Genomic DNA, 10,893 nt, shown 5'->3' on the forward strand with positions numbered 1-10,893 from the left:
AAAAAAAAACAATTCAAAAGCATTGATACTTCTCCATTCTGTATTCACTTTCAGATGTGTAGAAAGAAATCAAAAAGGTCATGGTTTGGATACATATACCCACACACCCCTCTAATGTACTGTAAGGTCAATTCCAAGTCATGGTGGTCCTAAATGTGTTAAAGTAGAATTGAGTTCCAAAGGGTTCCAATGGCTGGTCTTTTGGAAATAAATTGCCAGGACTTATCATCCAGGCACTTATGCATTTTTACCACCGTTCACCTTTATGTGGCATCAGGATCAGAGGAAGACTCACAAACAACCTGCTTTATGCAGATGAAAACTTGCTAGCTAAAAGTGAGGATGATTTGAAGTGCTTGCTGCAGAACATCAAAGATTATAGACTCCAATATAGATACTATCTCAATATCAAGGAAAAAAATATCCTCACCATGCCAATAAGCAAGATCACAACAGATAGAGAAAAGATTGATGTTGTCAATGATTTCATATTACTTGTATCTGCAATCAACAACTTTGGTACCAATAGTCAAGAAATCAACATGTACCTGTAACCAGGAGAGAATAAAATATTTGGGAACTTCTAAGAATAAAATAGCTATGCAAATAAAAAAAAAAACTTCTCCAACAGGGTAAGAAGGAAACTCACAGACTTGGAAAAATTACTTAGCAATCATATGTCTGATCAGGAACTTATTTTTTAAAATTTATGGGATGTTCCAGCACTCGACAAGAAAAAGATAAACATCTCAATCACAAAATGGGCACAAGATATAGACACTTCACCGAAGAAGTGTCAGGATGTAATAGGAAATAAACAGACACTTCACCAAAGATGTTTGACATTTGGACAGCAAACAAACACATGAATAAATGTTCAAAATCCCTAGCTGTCAGAAAGATACAAATCAAAACAACTATGAGATACCATCTCACTGCAGCAACAACAGCAAAGTCCAACAGGGCAGCAAGCCACAAATGATGGCAAGGTTGTGAAGAGATTGGAACTCTTATTGACTGTTGGTGGGATTGTAAAACGGTGCAACCACTATGGAAGGCTGTCTGATGCTTTCTTAAAAAGTTGGAAATTGAAATTGACATGCAATGCCACTTCTGAGAATATACCCTAAAGAAGTCATAGCCACAACTCTTAACAGATGTATGCACCCCGTGTTTATTGCTGCATTATTCACAATAGCAAAAAGATGGAAACAATTCAAGAGCCTATCAATAAAAAAAATGAATGGATAGGAAAACTATGGTATAGTCACACAACGGAATATTTTACAACATTGAAAAAGAATGAACTTGTAAAACATTACACAACATGGAGGAGCCGCAAGGATATTATGTTGTGAAATATCTCGTTAACAGAAGGAGGGACACTGCAAAATACCGCGGTTATAAAATAGGACTGACATGAGGGGGTGGAAGAGAGAATTGAAAAGAGTAGACAAATAATGAACAAACACTGCTTTAGAACAGATGAGGGGAAGAACTGTCCAAAAAGAATATATGATTAGCTGTTTTATGTAGGACAACAAAATAGAATGAAGAGTGTATTGTGGGATGTGGGCTTGGGGAGGAAAAGGAGAGGAAGGAAATATGCAACAATAAAAAAAATACTAACAAGAAAAAGGATAACAAAACTTAAAAAGGAAAAGACAGCAACTTGTGTGACATTGGGGAAATCTGTTCCTGGGCCCTCTCCAAAGTTCTTATAAGCAATGTCGTTTATGATCTTTTCAATTGCCAGCAATGTATTTGAAGTTTGGACAATGACTAAGGATGACAGAAGAAGAATTGATGTCTTTAATTTGTGGTGTTGGAGAAGAAAACAGAATATCCCATGGACTGCCAAGAAAACAAACAGGTCTGTCTCAAAGAAAGTGCAACCAGAGTGCTCCTTGCAGGCAAAGATGGTGAAACTTTGTCTTAAATGCTTTGGGTACATTGTAAAGAAGGGATTAGCCCTTAGAGAAAAATACCATGCTTGGAAATGTGGAGGATCAGCATAGGAAAGGAAGACCTTCAATAAGATGGACTGACAGTGACTGTAGCAAGGGGCTCAAGAATGTTAGAGACAGTGAGCATGGCACAGCATAGAGCAGGTTCAGATCTACTGCTCACAAGGTTGTTATGAGTTGCTGTTGACTCGATGACACATAACAACCACCTTTCAAAACTAATACTCTCAAAAGATATATACATGAATGACAGTAAATAGCTTGTTTGGTCCTTTCTCTAGATATTCCTCCTCTCAAACAAGTCAAAATATACTTTTAGAAATCCTATTGGGTATTATGAAGACTCTAGACATTTCCTGATGGTGTCATAGTGATGGTTACTGTGTGTCAACTTAGTTGGGCTATGCTTCTCAGTGATTTAGTAGTCATATAATAATGTTGTTCGGAAGTTATGTGCTAATATAAACATCCCCTGTTATAGCTTATGTGTGTGGATGTAACATCTTTACTGAGGTCACCCCTCTGATCAGACGTAAGGGGAGTTTTCCTCAAGAATGGCCTGCATCACCTTTTATTAGCAGGCAGAGAAGGAGCAGGAAGAGAGAGACTTAAGTACCACCAAGAAAAGAGTCAAGAGTGAAGCATATTCTTTGGACCCAAGGTTGCCGGAGCTAAGAACCTCCTAGTCTGAGGGAAAGACTAGTGTCAAGATACACAGAAAACTTTAAGGTACACTGGGCCATAGATGTTGAAAGGAGACAAAGACTTTCCTTCAAAAAAGTCTTGGCCTACAGCTGATGCCCTGAACTTGAACTTTTAGCCTTCTAAATGTGGTGAATGTAAATTCCTGTTTGTTAAAGCCACTGTGGTGTTTCTGTTAAATCATGACAAGATAGCTACGATAGGGAGCATCTGAAGGTTCCCTCTTAATTCAGGATGCTCTGGTTTCTTAGAGCCACTATTTTCACAAACTGTTTATATGCTCCTTAATACTCTGTTGCTTCTGTGGCTTTGTCATCTGTTACTTTTACTGTTGCTGTATTTCCGGCTTTCTAAATGTTTTTCTTTTCTATAGTCATTTTTGCTATATCATCCTTTCTTTTTTTTTTTACTTTCTTACCAAATGAATTCACTTTTCTAACTATCAGTAACCCAGGAGATGATACTTTGGCCCCTCTTGTTATCGTTCCAGTTGGCCTGTTGCAGGTAGATACTGAGCCCCTTCCTCATGCTCTTTACTTCCTTCACTGCCAACTCCTCAGGGGCTGTTTTTGCGTGGCTGCATGCATTTTCTTTGTAATGCCTCCAGTACCAGCAACCTTTATTTTTTTTTTTTCACTGACAACAGCTGTGTCTTACCAGCAACCTTTAAATTTATCATTTCCTATAGCAAGAGGGAAAGGAGCTGTGGTGGCCTAGTAGGGAAGAAGTTGTCTTCAATCCAAAGGCAAGTGGTTTGAATCTACCAGCTGCTCTAAGGGAGAAAGAAAGACAATCTCTTCTTATGTCTATGAAAACCCATTGGAAGGGGAGTTGTGAGTTGACTCTGACTCTATGGCAACAAACAACAACAGTATTGGCAAAGTTCTAGACTCCTGTTCTCTGACTACAAACCAATGTGTGATTAATGCATAAATTAACAGTCTTAAATTCATTGAATACTTCACAAAAAATGCCCTAAATTTAATTTCATGTGTGTGTTATTCTGTACATTAGCATACACGAGTCTTCATTTTTTGTTTTGAGAGGAAGTGATGCATGGATAATAGAGCCCTGCTTTGGACTATTACAGGAAAAAATCTTCCCCTAAGGTGTAAAGTAGCACCGAGGACTCTCCTTCTATGGTCGCTATGAGTCACCTGCGACTTGACGGCACTTAACAACAACAACAACAACAAGGTGTAAAATATACTGTTTCATCCTAGAGAGGGTTAAACCGGGTGGCTCCTTGGAGGCAAGCATTCTGGGGCTTCATCTGACATACTTTGGACATGTTGTAAGGAGGGACCAGTCCTTGGAGAGGGGCATCATGCTTGGTAGGGTGGAGGGACAGCACAGGAGGGGAAGGCCCTCTATGAGGTGGATTGATTCAGTGACTGGGGTAATTGGGATGGGTGTGTCAGAGACAGTGCGATTGGCACAGGACAGAGCAGAGTTTAGGGCTGTTGTACATAGGGTCGCTATGAGTCACAAGCAACTCGACGGCACATAACAACAACAACAAGGTGTAAAATTACTGACTAGGCCACTCTTCCCTCAACAGGTGACGATACAAGGTACAAAATGAAAAAAAAAACAAACCCAACGACCTAATTATGTGCTTCATCTTTTCCCGTTTTTGAACAAGTGGGTATCTACTACCAGAGTTCACGCAAGCATATTCTCATCTACTTGCAGGGCTATCTCCCCCTGCATGATGCCTTCTTTCACGTCCCTAAACAAAAGTACTAATTTCTAATATCTACGGTATTATATTCGATTCTGTTTTCCCTTTTGCTATTCCACAGAAAAGACTTCAAGGTAATTTCTCTATAAATTTCACAACCTCTCCGTTTCCAAGAATGCTCTAAGGACATAAGGCACTAATAGATTGGATGAGTGAGTAGAAAAATGATCAACGTGAGCAATTTTACATACTGCATCAAATACTCAGAGGAAGAAAATAGCTATTGTAAAGTGTAAGGATATTTAAATACAAATTACTCAGTATATCAATTTTACATAAAAGAGGCATCAATGAAAGAGCTGACCATCTTCAATGGCTACAGCTTTGTGATTCTTCCAGAGTAGTCAACTAATCATTACTTTAATGCTGCTGGCAGTGGCTATGGTTAGCTTTCCTATGTTTTCCTCATTGTCTTTACACCCTGGATGGGATTATAATTGCATCTATACATTCTTGCCAAAGAAACATAAGAATCATTTTCAAGATTGCTAAATTTAAAGGAGTTTGTGACAATTGCGGGTTTTTTTTTATGTTTTAAATAGCAAGTTAATTTTTATTTGTTGTTGATAGGTGCTTTTTAATCAAGTGCTCCCCATAGCAACCCTGTGAAAAACATCTGAACCCTGTTCTATCTTGTGCCATCCTCACATTTCCTGACACACTAGACCCTACTGCAGCATTCATTGTGTCAATCCACCTAGTTGAGGGTTTTCCTCTCTTTCCCCAACCCTCCACCTTTCCAAGCATGATGTAGCTCTCCAAAGAACAGCAGCTCTTAGCAACATGCCGTACTTAACTCGACGGCACCTAACAATAACAACAGCAGCAACGTGCCCAAAATATGTGAGATGAAGCTTCATTTAGGCAGTAGATAAATCTGTCATTTAAAATTTTCCTCCAGTCTGAGTTTCACTCAACTCTTTATTTTAAATTTCTGTCATTATTACAGAATTGCTAATCACATTTTCATTCAAAGCATGAGTAGCAAGTATATAAGTAAAAATTTAAAAACAAAACAAAACTATTAAATGTTGTTACATGCCATTGAGTTGCCTGCAACTCATAGCGACCCTATGTACAATAGCTCTGATCTCTGCTGTTGCGCGCCTTGCCTGTCCAGAAGGAATAAGGACACAACACACTAGCAGTTCCTTCTCACAGCGGTTTACTCAGGAGTTTTGTTACAGAGGGTGGTGGAAGATGGAGTCTCTCTCCCCCTTCCTGGGTGCAGCTTTTATCCCCTTCTCGGTACTCCGCCCATCACCTATGTGTCATGCCTCTATTGGATCCTAAACCCCACATGAGATCAAGCCATCAACCAATGAGAACACAGTGCCCAAATAAGGTCTTGTTTGTGTTTAAGGCAAACAAAGAGAAGCAGGAAATCAGCGCCATCTTGTAATGGAGGACCATGCGCTCACGTTCATGGCTCTCCACACTCTGCTATATCCTAAGCCAGTCTATCTCTGACACATGTACCTCCATTATCCAGTATCCACACAGTTACTGTGTTAATCCATCTCATCCTGGGTCTTGCTCTCCTGTGCTGTCCCCTCACCCTTCCAAGCATTATTGTCCTTCTCCAAGGACTGATCCCTCCTGGCCACATGCCCTAAGTATGTCAGACAGAGCTTCAATATCCTTGCTTCCAAGGAGCAACCTGGTTTCACCTCTACAGGATAAGCCTGTGTATTCTCTTGGAAGTTCATGGTATATTCAACATTCTTCTCCAGCACCATAACTCAAATGTATCAATAATTCTTCTGTAATCTTTTATTGTTGTCCAGTTTTCTGATGCATAACAAGTAATTGCAAAAACCATGAACCGAATCAGGCATAACTTAGTCTCCAGACTGACATTGTTGCTCTTCAGCATTTTTGATAGGTCTCTGACAGCAACCTTCCCCAGAGCAATTCGTCTTTTGATCTCTTGACTGCTGGTGCCAAGAGTGTTGATTGTGGAGCCAAGCAATTTGGAGCTGTTAACAGCCTCAATCTCTTCTCCATCTATGATGGTGCTGCAAATTGGCCCAATGGCGAAAGGGAAAAATTATTTTCTCTATAATATTGCTTGTCCTTGAAAACAACTATGAGATATCATCTCACTCCAGTCAGAATTGAAAAATTTAACAGCACAGCAAACAACACATGCTGGCAAGGTTGTGGAGAAACTGGAACCCTTATTCACTGCTGGTGGGAGTGTAAAACAGTACATCCACTATGGAAGGCAGTATGGCGCTTTCTCAAAAAGTTACAAATACAGATACCATTCGACCCAGAAATTCCACTACTGGGAATATACCCCAAAGACATCATAACTGACATCCAAGCAGATACATGCACATCCATGTTTAATACAGCTTTGTTCACAATAGCAAAGTGTTGGAAACAACCTAAGTGCCCATCAACAAACGAATGGATAGAGAAGCTGTGGTATATTCACACAATGGAATACTATGTGGCATTGAAAAACAAGAAACTCATGCAATATTATTCAAAATGGGTGACCCTGGAGGATATTATATTGAGTGAAGTATCTCAGTCACAAAAGGACAAATACTGCTTGTTGCTACTATTGTAAAGCAGGACTGACCTCGAGGTTGGGAGGAGGCTGAGAAAGATGGGTTCAATAATGTATACGGCACTAAAACAGATGAGGGAGAAAACTGTTTAAAAGGGATATGTGATTAGGTATTTATGTCATGATAGGAGTCCAGAGCGAAGGCTGCGTAGTGGAGTGGACCTGGGGGAGGGTTTGTAAAACAATGAAAGAATTTTTCTTTTACTTTTCCAAGAGGGTAGTGTACTAGGGGGGAGGGTTGGGAGGGGTGAAAAGTACAATGAATGAATGGAAATCCAAAGTCTCCATAAATTTTCATTGAAATGAATAAAAAAAAAAAGAAAAAATATTGCTTGTCCTTGCTTATATCAATCAGAAATAAAGGAAATATGGACCTATGGGAGATAGATGACTGCTGGAGGAATATTCATACAATGGAATAAAAAACAGCAGTAAAAATTAATTCATTAGACTTACATATAACAGATTGAATTATGTTCAAAACATTTGACTTTAGGAATAAAGCAAGTTGTAAGAGGATATATGCTACCATTTGCATAAATCTTTAAAACACACAAGCTTATAGATAGAACTACAATGAAAGCATGAAACATGTTTCAAAGAATGTTTTCAAAATAATTACTATCTCTGGGAAGAAAGGAAGAGTAGGGGAAAGATTGAAAAAGGATACAAAGGGGACCACCACTGTATCTTTAACATTTTATTTAAGAAGGAAAATTAAAATAATGGAATTAAACAGCTGATTAACTGATGACACATTTAAAACTCTAAGTGGGAGGTACTGGGGCACTTGCAAAATCATGCTCTGGAATTCATTTTAGGTATTCTGCATGTTAGTTATACAAGTATTTACCAATCACTGGTGTTTTAAAGTTACATAGAACCACATTTATCACAAACAGACCACATCAGTTTCAGTTTTTGCTTTTCTGTACATCTTACTGCTACTAATACGTACTACATATAATGTTGCAGTGCATATTTTGTTGTTGCTATCCCTCTTTTATCAATCCTTAAAGACAAAATTAGATTCACAAAAGTACTAACAATAAAAGGTGATAATAATGAAAACTGGAAAAGAATCATGTATTTTCTTTCCACTGGAAACAACCTATGACTGAATGATTGTAATGGAACCCTGTGGTAAGTCAGGCATTTTCTATATTTCACAAACACAACAAAAGTAAATGCACAATTTCACTTGAAAAATATAGGGGAAGTTGTGAAGTAAAAATGAGAAGAAAATCAATCAAATTTTTTTTAGGTAATTTTACACAAGCAAATATAGTTTTGAGTTCATTCCTATTTTATCCTCAAGCATTTAAAAAATAGAAAAATTTTAAGTTAAATAAGTAAAGGTGTTATTGTACAAAATTGAGAAACTTTTGTTAAATGGAAAATTGAAACTAAGATCTTTGCTTATTTACCCTGGCACTCAGGAGTCTTGGTGGTATAGTGGATTACTTATAGGGCTGCTAACCAAAAGGTCAGCAGTTTGAATCTAAAGTTGCTTCTAGGGAAAAGAGGTATGGTCCATGGAGCTTTACTGCCTCAGAAACCTGGTGTGTGTCTGGGGTCACTATGTGTTGGAATCTACTTGGTGGCAGTGGATTTTTGATTACTCTAACATTACAGCTCTTTTCTTCTGGATCTTGAACTCTCAAGGCAGATGTTACTAAAAGCCTTTCTCAAAACTCGTAGAATATCAAAGTTCTCTTCTCACCTTCAAATCATCCTCTTCACAAGGTTCTGGTGATCCCACAGCCTCATATCTGTACACAAAGAAAGAACAGAAATAGGTATGTAATCATTGTAAAGACAGTGAACACCACTCAAGGAATAAGTGTGACAGAAGAAATTTACATAAGGAGAAACCCTTTACTTTGTGGCTCTACGGTAGAGGCTTTGCCTGTGATCATGCCACCAACTTTCCATATCCTTGACTTTATGTTTCATGCAAAATAAACCTCATACGTATTTTTAGGACTAAGGAAATATCATCATGTTTTAAACAAAATAGTAAACAATAAACACCAACTTTTACTTCTGCTTAAAAGGTTTAAAAGTCTTACAAAACAAAAATGTGATGGAGCCAGAGACCCACAACAAACAGCACCTAGAGTTAAAAACCCATTCTGCAATAATATTAGAGGTTCAATGTGAAGGAACACTAATAATACTTAAAGCATACTCAGGAGAGATTTTTCAGCTGTACAAAGTCTGTGGCTATGGTCTAGGCAACTTTTCACATGCTACTTTTTATTTGCCACAAGAGAGAAAGGTCTAAGACCTCAATAAGACAGCCTTGTTTTTTCTTCAGGAAATGTCTAAAGGTCTTTTCCATAATAAACAGATCAAAGCCTGATTGGAACTATTTATAGGCAGTGCTTCTCAACTTGGCAGTACTTTGGACTCATCTAAGAAGCTTCTGAGAGATATCATCCCCGGGCTCCTCCACAGGAGCAGTTGCGTCAGAATCTCTGGGAGTAGGAGTCCAGGCATCTTCGACTCCACTGCTCAATAAAGGCAAAGAACTACTGCACAGGGCCAGAGTGAGCTGGTGAATTAGCACTCAGGTGGGGGGATGGAGGAGCTCTGATTTATAACATTTGCTGACTTCATGGAGTAAAGACTCACAATAGTGCCAACGTTAAGCTACTAATGCCAGAACACAGAACAGGGAATCACTGGGTGCTAACTCAACCATACCACCATCAAAAGCTTTGGATAATGAAATTATTTTCAGGGGCCAGGAAGGAGGAGGGCTTTGCTACATATTATAGAATTCAAGCTTGCTCCTTTAAATAATGAAAGAAAAAAATGAACACTGAATTGTTGTTGTATGCTGGCTACTCAATTCTGACGCATAGCAACCCCATGAACATTAAATGAAGCAATGACTAATCCACCATTAGAAGTCCTTAGGTAATGCAAACAGTTAAGTGGAAGATTATTAATCACAATGATATGTTTCAGCTCACCCAGAGGTGCCAGGGAAGGCAGGCCTGCTGATATTTCTGAAAGGTCACAGCCCTGAAACCATGAAGGAACAGTTCTGCTCTGCACATGATACCCTCACCATTCAGAATCAACTCCCTGGCAATTAACCATCTATTATTTTATCAGACAACTCTTACCGATAAAGTATGTCAGAATTATATCTTATTAATACTTAAGGACACCATGTTGATAAAGTATATCAGAATTATATCTTATTAGTACTTAGTGATATCATGCATGGGATAGTGGAGGGACAGCACATGAGAGGAAGACCCTGGAGGAGATGAAATGTATTGACTCAGTGACTGGGATAGTGTGTCAAAGACAAAGGTTAGCTCAGAATAGAGCAGGGTTCAGAGCTGTTGTACATAGGGTCGCTATGAATTGTAATTGACTCAATGGCACATAATAATAACAAAGTACTTAGTATTTTAAGTTAGCTGAATTTTATAGCCAAAACCCCCATCTCAGTTATTTATTAAAATATATCAGGGTTGTGTTGTTGTTGTGTGCTGTTGAGTCAGAAGCACTCACAGCTCACCCAGAAGTTATAAATTGCAAGGCAGGAGATAAATAATCTTTCTTCTGTAGAGTAACTGGTACATTCAAAGCATGTATACCTGTATAAAAGAAAATTTTTTAAAAATTGTATATAAAAATAAATGTTGAGCTTAAAATATCTCTAAGCATGAATTTTCTTGTTTAAAACTAAAATAGTTGGAAGACTTGTTAGATAGAAATAGTATCCTTACATCAATAGAACAAAAGGAAATAATTCACTCATGTTGTTGTTGTTGTTGTTATGTGCCATCGAGTCGTTTGCGACTTATAGCGACAGCCCTAAACCCTGCTCTAACCTGTGCCAATTGCACTGCCTCTGACACACCCATCCCGATTAA

This window comes from Elephantulus edwardii, unplaced genomic scaffold (genome assembly GCF_000299155.1).
Source record: "Elephantulus edwardii isolate Elephantulus edwardi_28Jun2011 unplaced genomic scaffold, EleEdw1.0 scaffold00140, whole genome shotgun sequence".
Classification (NCBI taxonomy): Eukaryota; Metazoa; Chordata; class Mammalia; order Macroscelidea; family Macroscelididae; genus Elephantulus; species Elephantulus edwardii.